The sequence below is a fragment of the Balearica regulorum genome, chromosome Z (assembly GCF_011004875.1).
Source record: "Balearica regulorum gibbericeps isolate bBalReg1 chromosome Z, bBalReg1.pri, whole genome shotgun sequence".
Lineage (NCBI taxonomy): Eukaryota > Metazoa > Chordata > Aves > Gruiformes > Gruidae > Balearica > Balearica regulorum.
Genome location: NC_046220.1, coordinates 55,521,274 through 55,539,190, shown reverse-complemented (window position 1 = coordinate 55,539,190; position 17,917 = coordinate 55,521,274).

Sequence of the window (17,917 nt, the reverse complement as noted above, 5' to 3'; positions counted from 1 at the left end):
CGCCGGTGATGATTTTCCTAGGAAATAGGATTTTCCTCCACAAAAGCCTTGGTCGGATGGGAAAAAGAAAGGTTTCTGTGTTTCTGCAGCAGAGCGTGGACTCGCTTTCAAGTTACGACTAGCTTTTGGAGGAATAATACGTGCCACTTTCTATAGGTGTTAGCGGAGGTGTGTGTATGGGTGTGTGTGAACTTTATTACTGCCTTAACTTCTGGTAATGTTAGTCTCCGGGAGCTGTGAGGTTAACTGGAACTTACTTCTTCCTCTGTTTCGGTTCTGCATCTCTGAGGGTAGTATCAGCCTAGTTACAAAATTGTACCTTTACTTACATTAAGAAAACAAAGTGTAGCAAACATTGAGGACATGTATTTCCATCAACATTTAAATATAGTAACAATGAAAGATAAAAATATATTTCCAAGATTTAATCTTAATTGTATCACAGATTTGCTTCCTGTCTTCTGAATTTAATGAGATTACTAATCACTACTTCTGAACCTAAAAATAAATTTACTTTGCACCAAAGATCACTGATTTATGCAAATTCTTTGTTTCTATAGCAAACATGGAATTACTCCTCTGATACAATGTGAGTTATCTAAACTACTTCATTATGCTGGAATAAGTTCCCATAACTTATACCAGTGTATATTTGGAGTAATGACTTAAGTGCCTAGTTTCAGAGCAAGAGAACCCCAGATTCTACACCAAACTGAGATGAAGCTCACTTCAAACAGCAAAGGTGTTGTTTGCTGTAAGGGTTTGTGATATAAATCCAATACTGACTTTAACAGATTGCTGTTCGAGACAATTATATTTCACTTTTCTCCTCTATAATTTGCTTCTTTATGATAGTAACATGAAGGAAATTAAAACTTTGCTATGATTTTTGACGTGAGATAATGTAACTAGAGTGAATAGAGGTATCAGAAAAATACATTAAAACCATGATAGTAACAAATTAGTTCCTGTTATGAATTTGTACTTAAACCAATTTCTTTTTAAAGCACTTTAAAAACTTTTCAAAACAATTTGCAGATTTTGTCTAAAGATCCTTGCAGAATTTGTCCAAATAATAAGTGTTTCTTAAAAATTTATCCCTTTTCTCTGGCACATATTATCAGGATGATACTTCATGCAAAATAAGCCATTACAGTCAGCTCACCTGAAATGGTAAATTTGATAGAATTGTTTCTTCAACACAGGGCCAGAATTTTATTGTTGTCTGTAGTGCTATAGGAAGTGAGGTCTGGAGGGAAGACAGAAGCATCCCAAACATCCCAAATTGTGTATTTTCTATCCACATTTCTGACTCTTCCAGAACTAAATCTAGTTTTAGTTTAATTTAAAAACTATACTTGGGAGCACAGAGTGGAGAGATGTGCCAGTGAAGAAGGCAGTTGTGTCAAGGGATGTCCACTTCATTTGGAAAGCACCACATCTGGAGTGGTTTGTTAAGCCACTCTGTGGCTAAACCTTTCTTTGTCAGAAACTCAGCACAGCCTTCATCTTAGCATGGGCTACGTGCAATCACTGTGGCAGGGATACAAGCCTGGCTTACATGTTTGATCAGTGCAGCTCTAGCTGCCTCCTGAAAACTGTATTATGGCTTTAACAAGCAAAATAGGAATCTTGAACAAGAGATGTAAGAGAAAATGAAGCTTCGATGTCAAATGTGGATAATGCTTTGATCAACAAAATTTAGCTACTCTTCTTCTGTCCTGATGCAAGATTTTTTTTTTTTTTAAATGTAGAAATTCCACAGCAGAAATAAAGGTTTTAGCAGTTTAAATTACCACCTCTGCTGCCTTTTCTAAGAAAATTACTAGCCATCATCAATCTTTTCAAAACCCTCCAGCAGATCAGGTGAGGAATGCCTACTAAAGGGTCTCTTAATGGCCGGGCTTATTTTAAGTGTCTGTCCAGACAGAGAACACTCTCATTAACACTTCACCTTTCTTATCATGAAATAATCTTAAAATGAAGAGGCACAAGAGGTGCAGTGTCTCTTCCAGTTTAGCTGTATCTAAATTAATAGTGAAGATCATCTAAATTTCTACTGATAATGGCTTGGAGGTTTTATATATATATACACACACACACACACACACACACACACATATATATATGATTTCCCACCACCGATCCTTAAATATGTACATGAAAACAGATTGCAAACATATTTTTATGCACATTTGATACATATGCTTGCTATCAAACAAAATATTTTAGTCCTGAGAGAATAAAAGGTAAAATATGCAGTTGTTCCTGCTTTTGGGTTTCTACTGTAAACATTGCTACCTTTTAATTTGAGACATCTTTATCACAGTTTTTTCTCTTCATGAAATGTTTAATGTGTAACATGATTCTTTGCTTAAAATTAGATTTGAGAAGCACTATGGCTGTCATTGCATAAAGAACAATACAGACACTTACCAAATATATCAAGCCAGGAATTACTTAATTTTATTCCTAAACTTACTATTTAAGTGAAGTAGCAATATGTCATATTTATTTCACAAGCAATTACCAATTGCTACTAGTGGGGAGTAAATTACTTCTCACCAGTGCATCTGCATGTGCCAGTATTTACTAAGTGAGGGCTGAATTGCCACCTGTTTGGTTTTTTGATCCCTTTACACCAGTAAAATTTAAGAGCTCCATTAATTGCATGCAATATATACCTAGAAAACAGTTTTAATGTAACCCTAAACTCAATAGAATAGTTTCATGGCATGTTCTTTCGATACCTAAGCACCAGAATATGCAGTAGGATAAGCAATGTCATGTTGAGGGTGGATAGCCAGTCAGCTACATATTCCTGAATCCGTAGTAGCCCTCGGGAACTTCTTGCAGCCACTACTGTCAAAGGGCCAGGAGTAATTTTTGTAGTCTTTACCCACTATTATTTTTTCATTGACCACAGCTGGATCATAAAATAAAATATACACTAGTACATAACACAATTGATGATGTGGATTTTTCATGGGTCATATTGGTTTGGGTTTAGGGCTGCCGTCCTCCACAAAAGACTAGGCAACATCATCACACGAGATAACACAATAACATGTTGCTTCTTTAGGAGCCATAGTCAAGCTTCCTCAGTGAGATGTTTGCTATGTAAACATCTTGATGTTAGATTAGTATATATTCAAGCTTTTAATCTTTAACTGACAGTCCCTTATTTGACTGGCAGTCCCTGAGTGATACAGTCTGTTATTTGTTCTGAACCCAGAAGTATCTCTGTACCTTGATTAGACCTGACACTTCACATAATCTCAAATCTTGTTTGTTTTCAATTATTTGATAAACTGGAACTACAGTGAAACTGATCTGTGCTTCCTCCCAAGGAAGTGTTTTTATTCACATACACATCCATACCTTCAGCATCTTCAGGGTGCAGCTTCATTTTAGTTGTGGTATTGGAAATATAATCCTTAAGAAAACTGCTATGTTCCACACTTGCTAGGTCAATAGAGCAGACCTATAATATTCTACAACTCCACATCATAAATCTCAAAGTATATTTCATATCTCAAAGGAATAATAATTAAATATTGGTACAATCAATTCTATGGAATCAAATGCATTTCTCCTCTTCAAAATGAAGGTAGCAAGCAAAACCACAGCAGCTCCGTATATATTTCTTTGATGTACATATATAGATGCAGGTGGATATATAATCTGCTACCTTTCCTATTGATGTTTAAATATTCAAATATATGCTTCTTTTTCTTATCAAATAAACTATAGTATGATCTTTTTGAAATGGGAGAATAACAGAGAGGTCTGATAAGGCAGTACAGGGCTGTGAAGAAACGAAGGAAAGGAGAAGGAAAAACGTTAAAAAAATCCATAGGACTTCAGAAAAAAAGATGTGGGAGATAGGAATATCTAAGTATCCTTGAATATTAACATTGGACAAAATCAATCCAATCCCATTTCTTGTGTGGGCAAGTGGCTGAAGAAGGCAAGTGTCTGAAGGTTTTTAAGATATGAGCTGTTGTTAGAGTGGTTCTCCATTTCCTCTGACATGGAGCAGCAAGGACCTGCTGTTCCCTCAGCTCAGGAGTGAAAGGTGTCTCCAAAGCAGGCAGGGTTGTCCCTGGCAGGGCAAGGTCCTACAGGGTCTGTTCATAGCAGCGTGAGCCAGGTAGCAGAATCCATTGACAGTCCCTGGCAAGTGATTAACCAGGTCCAGGATCCATCCGGGGACTCCAGGCACGAGCAAAAGGAGATGAGACCAGAGATAGGACTAGAGACAAGGTTTCAGCTTGAATCTGAAGTCCATTCAGCAGGCATGGCTAGAGAGAGTGGACAATGGATATCTGGACCCATCCAATAGACAAGCTATCTAGGTGTAGGTTTGAGGTCCATCCAGACAGCAGGGCCAGAGTAGTCTGGAGAACAGCAGTCCAGCAAGATAGCTGAGGACCAGGGGCTGAGGAGAAACGAAGACCCTGGGTTCACGGGCAGTGGGTGCCCTGGGTGAGGCTGGTCAGGGCCAGTAGGTCCAACAGGTGCATTTGGGGCCCTGACTTTCTCCTGTAACAACTGAAACAACCATGTGGTTCAGTAGGGACTCTCTGTAGGCTGGCTTTCCCCACAGGCTTTTAGATTATTTTAAAAACTCCTGAATGATTCCAGTCACCTGGCAAAAAAAGGCATCTTAACCCTTCAACACATGTTAAACCTTTTTCCTATTCTGCCTCCTTTTATGTTTGGAGTTGGGGATATCCACAGAGGAGATAAAGTGAATTAACTCAAAACAGCACCGGTTTGTTCTCCATCTGCCACCTTGCTCCCTCATGCTGTGACTAACTGAACTGCCAGACGTCTCTGTGACACATGGCCAAGCAGGGCAGCTCCTGCTGCATCTCCATGGTAAACACCTCTCCTTCTTGAAAACTGCAGGATTACAATCAAATCTGTGTTTGTTTTGGTTTTTATTTTTTCCCTTATTACCATTGCCATTTCTAACAGATGTACTTGTCAAAATCTACTGTCAATCCTTACAAACGCCTACCACTGTCCTCTGTAAGCCTTCCAAAGAAGAAGGCCAGGAGAATCTACACTGTATTTCTTACCAAGTCAGAATTATTTGCTGCTGAGTGGGTGATTTCCTACTCTTTCGTTTTGTCTCTTGCTCTTTTTTAACTTGGTTCAAAGGTAAACTTGATAGACCTTGAATGCAAATTCATTACTTAATACTGGATACGTTAAACCTCTTATCATGTTATTTGTGTCCATTGGCTTTTAAATACTGAACATGGCTATAGTATTAGAGCATTGCCTATGCAAATACTTTATATCAGTAGATGTTATCTATTACGAATACCTATGTAATAGACATGGTATTGCAAGAATTTATCTTGCCCAATCTAGTTTTATTAGGCAATAAAAAAGTCCTCTCTGGCAGAGAGAACTGCATACTGCTGACCTTAACAGGTGTATCATGACGACAAGGTACTGAGATATTCTTTGGGAAATAAAAATCTGTCCTCCCTTATTCTTATCTAGGAGTTAAAGGTATTATGCAATAGAGTATGCAGATTTTGAAAATTCAGAAAGTCTAAAAGGTTGTTTTTCAGAAGATTTACTTTTGCATATGCATGAGGTTTTATTTTGTTATTTTTACATTAGAAATGGAATTATAACCTTTTTTATACTTCAGATAGCACACCAGTACAAACTGCTGAAATGACAGCTTCAGCAAAAACTTAACTTTTCTTTTGGAAAAAAAAAAAAGATCTCAGATCCCAGATGTTTGTCTGGAATTTCAGTTAAAGAGGTGTTAATGAAACCAAATATTAGTTTGAAAAACACTGAATAAAAATCCTCCCCCCTTTGCACGATCAGGTCACAACTCCTCATCTTTCAGTGTTTTTGTCTTTTCCAGAGTTTGAACAAGATCCCTTAGCAATAGCATATCAATTACAAAGCCATTTTCCTATGCTCTGTTTGAGGTAAAGGTTTATGAAGCCTTTTTTATAAATCACAGAAGCTCCAATCAGGTCATACCCCTTTCCTCTTCGCAGCTCAAAGCGAAAGATTTGGGAAGAAGGAATCCTGCAGTTTCTTACAGTGCAAAGATTCTAGGGCAGTTTCTTAGTCCTGAACTGCTTAAAGGGACTTTAAGAGATTGCTTAAGCCAGGTCTGCAAATGAAGTAAGCAATTCCATCTAAACATACCTTATATCAGGTTCTAGGTGGCATTTTGTTTGATCATAGTCTGACTATACCTACATATAAAGAGATTGGCCTATGTAACTGCAGATGAAGTTTAATTTTCTAACTGAATCAATCTAAGATTTCATTATACCAAGTCCAGTCTAAAAAGGGGAATGCTTTTCTCGGCTAAATAAGTTTAGCCAGTCCACTAAAGGATCACAGAAGATTGATATTGCAGTCAGTAAAAGGTAGGAAGCAGGACTGCACAACTAGGATCGTGTAGTGAAAGAAATGGAACTGATTCTTCTGATAACCAACCAGCAGCTGCTAAGGTTGGTTCAGCTATCTTCTTGAAGTACATTTGCAGTAGAGTAGAATATCTGATATTTTACAAAATCCTAATGAACACAGGTAGGTGAGCTCTTAAACATAGACCAAGATTGAATCAGCACTGAAGAATCTGGCTCTGAAATCAAAACTGAATAAATACTTTAATGTTACATAATGTCTTAGTTAACATATAACTTAGAAAAAGCTTGAAATGTTGCAATGGCCTAGTACTGGCGTTAGAAATTTTGCTGCTTCTGTTAAAAAAATGGAAAGTAAAACTACCAAACATGGCTAAAATATAAGCTTTTAGAAGTATCAGTTCACATACACTTCCTAGAGGCTTCTTAGGACTCAGACATACCTTCTCTAAACATTCCAGATACAGCAAGCATGCTTTACTTTGGGATGGCATGATCTGACCATGATTTACCATTCACTTATGTTCCCTGAATCTCTCAGGGATTGCACAAGATTTGTACAGCCACAATTCTGCAGCTCTGGCCAATGAGCCATGCAATAGCATTGGTTCAGTGCAGTGCTGCATTAACATACTTCATAGAATCACAGAATCACAGATTCATGGGTTGGTAGGAGTTGGAAGAGACCTCTGGAGATCATCTAGTCCAACCCTCCTGCCAGAGCAGCATCACCTAGAGCAGGTTGCACAGGATGGCGTCCAGGCGGGTTTTGAATATCTCCAGAGAAGGACACTCCACAACCTCTCTGGGCAGCCTGTCCCAGTGCTCGGTCACCCTCACAGTGAAGAAGTTTTTCCTCATATTCAGATGGAACTTTTTGTGTTTCAGTTTGTGCCCGTTGCCCCTTGTCCTGTCACTGGGCACCACTGACAAGAGTCTAGCCCCATCCTCTTGATACCTGCTCTGTAGGTATGAGGGCTGCTGTGGGGAGAATTAACTCCATCTCAGCCAGATCCAATACAGGTATTTATAAGTATTTATGAGATCCCCTCTCAGTCTTCTCCAGGCTGAACAGACCCAGCTCTCTCAGCCTCTCCTCATACAAGAGATGCTCCAGTCCCCTAATCATCCTTGTAGCCCTCCAGTGGACTCTCTCCAGGAGTTCCCTGTCTTTCTTGAACTGGGGAGCCCAGAACTGGACACAGCACTCCAGGTGTGGCCTCCCCAGGGCAGAGTAGTGGGGGAGGATAACCTCCCTCGACCTGCTGGCCACACTTTTCTTAATGCAGCCCAGGATACCATGGGCCTTCTTGGCCATGAGGGTGCATTGCTGGTTCATGGAGAGCTTGTTGTCCACCAGGACTCCCAGGTCCTTCTCCGCAGCGCTGCTTCCCAGCAGGCCAACCCCTAACCTGTACTGGTGTCTGGGGTTGTTCTTCCCTAGGTGCAGGACCCTATATTTGCCCTTATTGAATTTCATATGGTTCCTCTCCGTTCAACTCTCCAGCCTGTCCAGATCTTGCTGAACGTCAGCACAGCCTTCTGATGTATCGGCCACTCCTCCCAGTTTTGTATCATCAGCAAACGTGCTGAGGGTGCACTCTGTCCTCTTGTCCAGGTCATTGATGAATTTGTTGAACAAGACCAGACCCAGTACTTGCCCCTAGGGCACACCACTAGCTACAGGCCTCCAACTAGACTCTGCACCGCTTACCACAACCCTCTGGGCTCTGCCATTCAGTCAGTTCTCATCCACCTCACTGTCCACTCATCTAATCCACACTTCCTAAGCTTACCTGTGAGGATGTTATGGGAGACAGTGTCAAAAGCCTTGCCTCTTAACAGGACTCTAACATGATAATGAGCCTCAACTAATTCAGAAATTCGTTATTTAGTGCAGTATGGTGAGTCAAAATTCTAACTCAGGTGGAGAAGGAACAACACTCAGACTTTGAGGTGCAGCTGGAAAGGCAGACTCAGCAAGAAACTGAAAAATGCAGCTTGGGATATCTGCTTTACAGACCACAGTCAATAGGAAATGGTGGTCACTGTCAGTATGGTTTATGCAGAAGGGTGATGGAATAAGCAACTGGTGATAGTAGACATCAAGACAGGACTGACCAGCGGCAAAGAATAAAAGAACTGAGGGAGAGTTAGGAATAATAGTAAGCGTACCAGGGAGGGGAAAAAAAATAATCAAACAACTACCTATTTGCTAAATAATGTATGTGTCCTAGGGAGACAACAGTGACTTTAAATATTCTAAAAATTATATTCTAATATATATTTCTAGAGACTAGATTAAACGTGTAAAGGAAATACTGAATTTTTGTTTCATGATTTTCAGTGCTTCATTTTGTTTGAATGTATGATATGGCAGATACATAGGTGATAATCTGTAATTAAAATAGCATAGCAGTATACAATGATGGGGGAAGCTAAGAAATTTCAGATGCTACTAACAATTCCTTTGCTGTATTTTAACATAATGATGACATAGAAAGGACCACCTATCTCATATAATTTTCTCGTTCTCTCATTTGCCATTCTCTCAAAGAATGACATGGCAAAACGGTAACTAATAGATGAACAAAAGCAAGAGGGAGCTGGAATTTCCATAGTACTAGCATTTGAAAATCATATAGTTTCATATTACACCTGCTTTTATAGAACACTATACCTGTTATCTATGGAATAATCTGAAATGTGTATCTTGATTTTCCAATGGATACTGAGTTAATTAAGAGCAGTCTGTTAATTTATTACTGTAGTGATGAGAACGTTAGGCATCACCATCTTCTAACAGTACTAATATATTAGCCTGCCTAAGTGCAAATATTTAAAATCCATCTTCTCTGTGCTTACGTTTACCAGTTGCAAAATGGCATTATGCAACTGTGTCTTTGGCAATCTTTTTAAAAAGCTGAAAAAAGAAATAGGATCAACTCACCTTTACTTTTTACTTGATTAAGGTTAACATAAACCAGAAAAAGGGCCTCTGAAAATTTTGCAGAAGTAAAGAGCACAATTGCATTTCCTCATCCAAATGACAACTGCTTTTTAAAACCGTGTACCACCACAGTAATGTCCGCCATGTGAGCATAAGGAGCTTCCAGAAACAAAACCCCATGATCTTCCTTACTGCTTCAGCACAACATTTGCCCTCTGTTGATCAATATCAATCCTAGGATATAATTAAAAGACAGAAATATGAATTTCCAAAGAAACAGTCTAGGCTTATTTGTAGGGAAAACACTGGGCAAGGAGCATTGACTAACACAGTCTGTACCTTCTTGCCTAAGCAATTTTTAATCAAGGTAAGCAATATGCACTGTTAAATGGGACTTAGTACTCAGGACCTGTTGAAGTAATAAATGCAATAGTGGCAATGAAATACAAAAAAATAGATTCTTTCTGCTTCCCTGGTCATATCTCATTATATTAACTACCTTAGTCATATATGAAATAACTAAAGAATTAAACTCAGCTCACCCATTATTAAGAAGCAAATAGCGGAACCTGGAAAATTATTACCTTCCATTTTAAATTTCTGACCAGTACCAAGTAATATGTGTCATATTTCTCTAAGAACATTTGTTTATAAACTAGCCTGAACATTTCAGTAATTACAAAGCAGAAAATAATAGAAGAAATGAAATGGACAATGGTTGAAGAGACCTGAAATAATTACACAGAGTTAAAAGACTTTAAATGATATAGTATATGTAGTATACTATATATTATACATATACTATACATTATACTTAGTATAATGATCTGCAAAGCAAGAGTAAATGATCTATTAAAACACATATGAATAGTAAAATTTGTGAACACAACAATTAAATGTTCAATGAAATAGATGCTTGTCCATAGAAAAATACAAGTCTACCTAAAAAAAAATAAAAAAAATCTGAGAATCATAGCTTTAAGGATTCTGTTTCTTTCTAAAATAATTTTACTCATCTGAGGTTTTGATTTCATTCTGAAGTCAATGCAGATATATCCTTGATAAGAACACAAAACATTTCACAACTGTCCATGTGGGTACCTTAAGCCATTTGCATAAAATTATTTGCTGCCCTATAAAATATGAAGTAAATTATTCATTAGCAACTACTGTAAAAATGGTATTTCTTTTTCCAGTTCTCATGAACAGGATTCTTCATAATCTTTTGCTTAAGAAGGACCCAATAGAGGCCAACATACTGTCAGTCATATGACTGTACTTAACAGAGAACTTAACAGAAAACTCGTAGCGAAAAAGTATAAAGTTAATGTAAAATCTAACCTCCCTTGTGTGTCCCCCCACCCCACCCCCGTGTCCATGTCCCCATATCCGTGTCCCATCCCTGCCCCTCCACCCCCCAATGATCCAGTCGTATTTCACTACATGATCCTCTGCCCTGCAGAACTTGTTGAACATGTTTTGATAGCGGATTTAGAAGCAGAGTACTGATGGGTTGTAAACTACTTCCTGTACACTTGCTATGGGTTGAATAGTTTCTAACCCTTGTCATGATCCTTGCCCTCCGATGTATCTCAGTATTCCTCTTTGCCCTTTCTAGAGGGCTTCAGGGAGCCAAAGAGCCATGGAAAGGGCATTAGGATAGAGAGAGGGAGGGCTTTTGGTGGGAGGGGTTCTGCCAGCTTCCCTGGTAAGTAAATATTACCAGTGTGTGCTTGGGTTTGTCAAAGAACAGAATGTTAAATTGGAGTGTCACTTTGCGTTGATTTAGAGATATGTACAAATAGTTCACAGACCTGTAATGGATACCGTGCCAGTTTTAAAAATAACCATAAACAGTGTGAGAAACATTTGTTGCATAGCCGTTTTTAGAAATAACAACAATGAAAAGCAGTATTTTAATGATGACCGTCTTCCAAACTTGGTCAATTTTGTTCTGAAATGTGGCCAATATTTTGTACTTTCGGTTTATCCAGGACTGTTGAATGACCCAAATTTTTAAATTGATACAGAATTAGTATTTAGTAGGGGGTACAAATGTTTCTATTTATTATCAACATGACTTTCTTCTACCTCACTACACAAAAATCTCTGAAAATGAAATCATTACCATCCTGTCTTTCATAGCTCAGATGCTTTTTCCAATAATTCATATTCTATGTTAACAGTCATTTTACTCCCATATTAAAGTACAGTATACACTACCACTGCTTTTTACTTTATATGGCATAGAATATTTTTCTCTTTGTAGATAGTTACCAATGCATTTTTTCCCCACAAATAAATAAGAGCAAGCTGAGTATCTCCCTTTCCATGATGGTCTCATGTGCTAAGAGCAACTTGTTTCCCATGCTTTTATACCTTTATATTCTTCTGTAATGTACATGGTTATGTTGTCCTACCTCTCTTTAGCCCTCTAGAACAGTTAAGCAGTCCAAGGATTGGTGCTAGACGCCAATGAAACAAAAGTGTTTTCAGCTTCTCACAGCTCAAGAGAGGTTGCTATCAGAGTATATAGTTGTCTAACTATGCAAGATAAACCTCTAACTATGCAAGATAAACCTTTTCAATTTTTTCTTAAGGGTGGCATTTTGTTCTACCAGTGATGATAATTTTTTGTCAAACGTACTGTCCTAGTTTCAGCAGAGATCAAGTTAATTTTCTTTCTGACAGCTGGTGTAGTGCTGTGGTTTGGATTTAGGATGAGAATAAAGTTGATAACACACTGATGTTTTTAGTTGTTGCCACATAGTCAAGGACTTTTCAGCTTCTCATACTGCCCTGCTAAGGAGAAGGTGGCGGGCACCCAAGAAGCTGGGAGGGGGCACAGCCAGGGTAACTGACCCAACCTGACCAAAGGGATATTCCATACCATATGATGTCATGTTCTGTTTAAAACTGGGGGGTGGGCTGAGAGGCTGGGCAGACGGGGGTCTTGTGCAGCATTGACTTTGGTTGGTGAGAAATTGTGCTCTTCATCACTTGTTTTGTATATTATTATCATCATCATCATCTTCCTTTTTTTGTTTTCCTATTAAACTGTTTTTATCTCAACCCACGAGTTTTCTTGCTTTCACTCTTCTGATTCTCTCCCCCATCCTGCCGGGGGGGGGGGGGGTGTGTGTGAGTGAGCAGCTGCGTGGTGCTCAGCTGCTGGCTGGGGTAAAATCACAACACGTATGTACCTATGAAATGGACTTGATTATACTTTGAAGTTTGTTGCGCTTCGGATGACAACAAATAAACAGCTAGAAAAAGTATTAAAAATTGCCATGAGTTACAAACAGATAGTGGGAAGAGGTGAAGAAATTAACTAGGGAAGAAAGGGATTTAATATTTACACTTTTCTACCCAGGATAACAGGAAGGATACTGAAAATTTTTTTCAAATCCTTCTTCCTTCTGCCATAAACTCTGTGAAACAGGGCAGAAAGTTACTTGCTGTAATGGCAACTTTTCCAATAATTAGTGCTTTTGTGCAGGAATAGCAGATTTGTGCCCCATCCTCCAAACTCTCTTCAGGCTTGCAACCAGGAGCTACACCACATGGCAGCAGGCAGGGTCCTAGAAAACAGATGATTTCAAAAACTTACCTTCCATGCTTGACCTGGAAAATGAACGCATCAGTGCATTTCAGAGAGTCTAGCTTCTACAAATTATTATTATCCTTGTCTTAGTTGTTTCATTTTTTCCCCTTATATACCTTCCCTTTTTCTGCTTCTTTTGCCTTCTTGAAAGTTTTCTTTTAAAGCAGCTTTCCCCTTGCTCTGTTATTTCCTTTGCTTAGTGACATTTGTCTTCTTTCCTCCTTCTTGTAGGTAGAAACACTAGTCTGAGACTTCACTAAGCACAACTGTGAACTTTTTATTTACATTTCATCTTCTGTTTTCATATATCTTTACATATAAACAACTTACTATCTCCCATTTTTATATTCTAATTCTGTGGATCAAAATAATGGCACTGATTAAGCTACCTTCTTTGCTTCAAAACCATAGGCATGAATTTTAATGCACATGGGTCTGTACAATTAACTATAATCTTTGCTTTAAAAACCCCCTCATATTATAAGCAATATCTAGGAATACTAGTTATGATTTCTATCGTCCTTTCTGCTCCTTGAGGTATTTGTTTTCACTAGTACTTTATTTTTTGGGAAAATCTGCTTTAGCATCCTACTGTACCATAGTATTGTATTGATACATTAAGCATTACAAATTTTTTTGAAGTTAACTCTAGGTTATTTGTTGATAAGACATGAATAGTCTTATCTCTAGCACTGCAGTATCTCACTATTGTCAAGAAAGAGGAAACTTCAACTTTCCTTCTCTTTTTTCCATTTCTTCTCCTGTTCTCATTTGTGAGTTGCCTCCTCCTTTCGATGGTGAACTGTTTCATTTTGCTAATCATGCAGGAAACCATCTTTCTTTCTCTGGATTAGTTTTCTGCTTAGTTAATGTGTTTGATCAGCTAACAAAAAGAAGTCTATTAAGTGGTGGGAGTGTCTCAGAGAGGGAAGAGCAGCAGCCACAAGCTCTTAAATTCACACGTTATCTGTTGAAATTGAAGTCTTACTGCTAGGATTTCCGTTTACTAAATGTGCTGGTTTTGGCTAGGATAGAGTTAATTTTCTTCACAGTAGCTAGTATGGGCTACATTGAGCTGAAAACAGTGTTGATAACACAGAGATGTTTCCGTTACTGCTGAGCAGTGCTTACACAGAGCCAAGGCCTTTGCTGTTTCTCGTACTATGCCACCAGCGAGGAGGCTGGTGGTGCACAATTTTCTGGGAGGGGACACAGCTGGGACAGCTGACCCCAACTGACCAGAGGGATATTCCATACCATATAGCATCATGGTCAGCATATAAAGCTGGGGGAAGAAGAAGGAAGGGGGGGACATTCAGAGTGATTGCAGTTGTCTTCCCAAGTAACCGTTACACGTGATGGAGCCCTGCATTCCTGGAGATGGCTGAACACCTGCCTGCCCGTGGGAAGTGATGAATGAATTTCCTGGTTTGCTTTGCTTGTGTGTGGCTTTTGCTTTACCTATTAAACTGCCTTGATCTCAATCCACGAATTCTCTCACTTTTACCCTTCTGATTCTCTCCACTATCCCACTGTTGGGGGAGCGAGTGAGTGGCTGTGTGATGCTTATTTGCCAGCTGGGGTTAAACCACAACACTAAAAAACTTACATAGAGTAGTAACATAAATTGCCAGAAGTGTCTTTCAATAGTTTTGGCTGGAGTGGGGAAAATGGGCTTTATTGTACACAAGCCTTTATTTTGCCAGAATCAGGTCCACAATCACTTGGATTTCATTCTTTGTAATACCACCTGTAAATTAACCTGAAAACTCTTATTTACAAGATATGCGAAGACAAGTATGGGCCATTCAAGAATTTTTTTGCAGCATTTCTCCTACCCCAAAAGGAAGAGAAATATGTAAGGCAGGTTCATGCCAGCACACTGGAGTAGCCTGTTTCACAGCTTCATAAAGTGTAAACCACGTCTTGCCATTTGCTGTTACACTGCGAATTAGTCTGATGACTACTGTAAATCTGATGAGGGTCCAATAGTGACACTCATGAGAGCTGGTTGCCATACGTGTCAGACCTAACCTGTATTTCATTTCACCTTGAGTAGGGAAATGCAGACCCTTCTTGAAATGCTGGGCCAAGGTCCTGCATTAATTTGATTAAGTCTCGTGAAGTCTTGTAAGGCATACTCAATGTTACCAATGCCCTGACAGCGTCCCATCTGTTTGAAAGCTGACTTTCACTTTTTTTCTGTTTTTTTTTTTTTTCCTGGCTAACCAAATTCTTTGTGTGGATGCAACCGCAAATAAGCAGCAATGTGGCAGGGTACAGTAACTGTTATTACACAGGAGTGTTTACAGCAATTTGACAGGGAGGCTGAGAGGGCTGGGGTTGTAGGATGTTAGGGAAGAAGGGAAGCTCATGGCAGCTCATTTAATTTCTGAATAAATTAAAAGTGTATTCATGTGACAACTCTCTCAGAAAGAACACCAAAAAAGGAAAAAAGGAAGAGAAAAAAGAGAAAAAAAGGTATTTCCATCTACAGCTGGATACTGTTAGCAGCACTTTTTCTAAAGAATGTAGGAATTCCCAGAGTGCCTTTTAAACAGGAAAGCAGAGAAGCACAACCCACAAGTATGACAGAACTTGGCTTCCTTTTATCCAGTCGTGGTTGTAGGGTGTGAGACTATTTTCATTAATCAGATTTCTTAACAGTATCTCCCATATTGTTCTGGCAGTTTAACTCCTTTAATCTGAAGAAAAATGATTCAGAAAACTGGTATTTTAAAATTTATTTTTAAACTTTGTTAGAAGAGTTTAAGAGACAAATGAAAAGTTGTACTAATAAAAGGATGCAGACGAGAACCAACGGAGAATGAGAACCACGTAACCTGTGATGGCTTGAATTGATCACTATTGAAAATGAGAGATCTCTCACATACTCCTCTGTTCACACCAGATGCCTAGTGCATTTGTGACATCTCGGTGCACTGAAAGGCCCCTTCCGTTTACTGATTCAATCTCCTAATTTATCAGAAAATAGTGCTTTTTTTTTTTTTTTTTAAAATCACTTGATTAATAAGCTGAGTCTGCTCAGATGGGGGCAGGTCTAGTAAGCTCCAGAGCTGATGCAAGCTAAGTGACAGAAGCATGTGTGTGGGTTGTGTGTGTGGGAGTGCACGTAAAAGAAATGTGATCTCATCTCAGTAGGAGCAAGCTGTTGGACTGACCTAAGCCATTAGGAGAAATACCCTGTATTCAGCACAAACGCCATCCACTGCCCACCACATCTAGGAGCAGACATCAAAAGATGACAGACACTGTACACTGTGAAAAAGCTCAGCTTCTGTTTGGCTATGCCTTTGAAATGCATAGAATGTCATGTTTCATTATCAAGCTACATTTTGGAAAGCACAGTGTTTGGGTGCAGCCCAACATCAAGACTTGCATGTGTGTTTTAGTAATCTTACTGTTTCATTCTAATTGGGTTATTTCACTAGTGCTACAATTAAGTTAGGTGCACAGTTCCCTCCTCATCTTCTTCCCACAGGTTAACACTCTTCACACTGTTAGACTTGGGCCAGAAGCGTACTCTGGGATGCTTACTGATATACCATATACCATTTCCTACATCTGTCATTCCTACTAACATTTGCTTCTCTGTCACTATTTCCTTCCCTTTTTCTCTTTATACTAAAATACCCCATCAAATACTTTTGAGCATCTATTTGGAGCTTGCACTCTCCTGTACATGCTGTGGCTGTCTGATGTAGCTTTATTTCTAATATTTGTAAAGACTTTATGACTGCATAAAAAGGTGGGTATTTTTCATTTTTGCTATTCTTTTTAGTATCAGTGAAGCCAATTAATTGCATGGATGTCGTGGAAGAACAATTTGGCTCAATGCTTTTGACTTTTTAGCTGTTAAGACCCATTCTTTATTTCAGGCATAACGATTAAACCAAAATAAAGTGATTGCACAGAACACATCAGAAATTGAAAAATGGGGATTAGCTAGCACCACAGCACACAAAAGAATTAACAGACAACACTGCACGACCCATGGCATTTCACCATCTGTACTTTGCAACACATGGAAAAGCATACTGAAGTGATAAAAGCGACACAAAGAAAAAAGAATAAAAGGCATGTTAGCTGTGGCTCAGCTGGGAAAGAATATTGCTTGTAGCAATAGGCTCTGAGATCAAATGATGAATTTGCTTCTTATAAAATCAAATAAAAGGTATGAGCACAGTAACACTAATTTAGCAGTGTCTGCTTTCAAAAACCTGCACAGCCAGCTGGATTACTCAGTTTAACTGAAGTTCTAATTTGAGATTCTGGTCCTATAATTAATTCTGTGATGTCCTAAGATTTTGATCTGGTTAAAAAAATTAGAAGCTATGCCAGCTGTGCAACCCCCAATAAAATGGGTTTGTTCCAAACATTGAAAAAAAAAAAAAAATCTGCATTCTTCTTTCTTGTTTGAATATTCATCTTTACTTTGTCATCCTGGGATTGTCTTTTACACATATAAAATTCTCAAAGGTCAGCAAAGTCACATGGGTGCTGCAAAGAAAATGGGCAGATACTGTGCTTGAAACTTCCTCTTCTAAAAATCTCTTCTCAGAGGGTAATTCTAGAAGTAATCCAACATTTTGCCAGGTTTTTTATTTATATTCATGGCAGAGGGACTATGTTCTGCTTCGAATACATCTCACCAAGCAGCAAATGGGAATTTAGGGGTAAACTAGTACTCTGTCACATTTTGCACACTTGGGTGAAAAAGTAGAAATGCAAGAGAATTAAGCTGATGAAAGACTCATTTTCGTGGAACTTCTGGCCCTTTCTTATCTTTCCTTGGATGACCTCTGGATTGGAGCCATCTCTGATGTCATTCAAGTTAAAAACCTTCGACCTTGTCTCTTAAATGTCATCACTACCCTGGACAGATGTTTGAAAGTACCTTTATGTCTTAAAAAACAAGGCAGG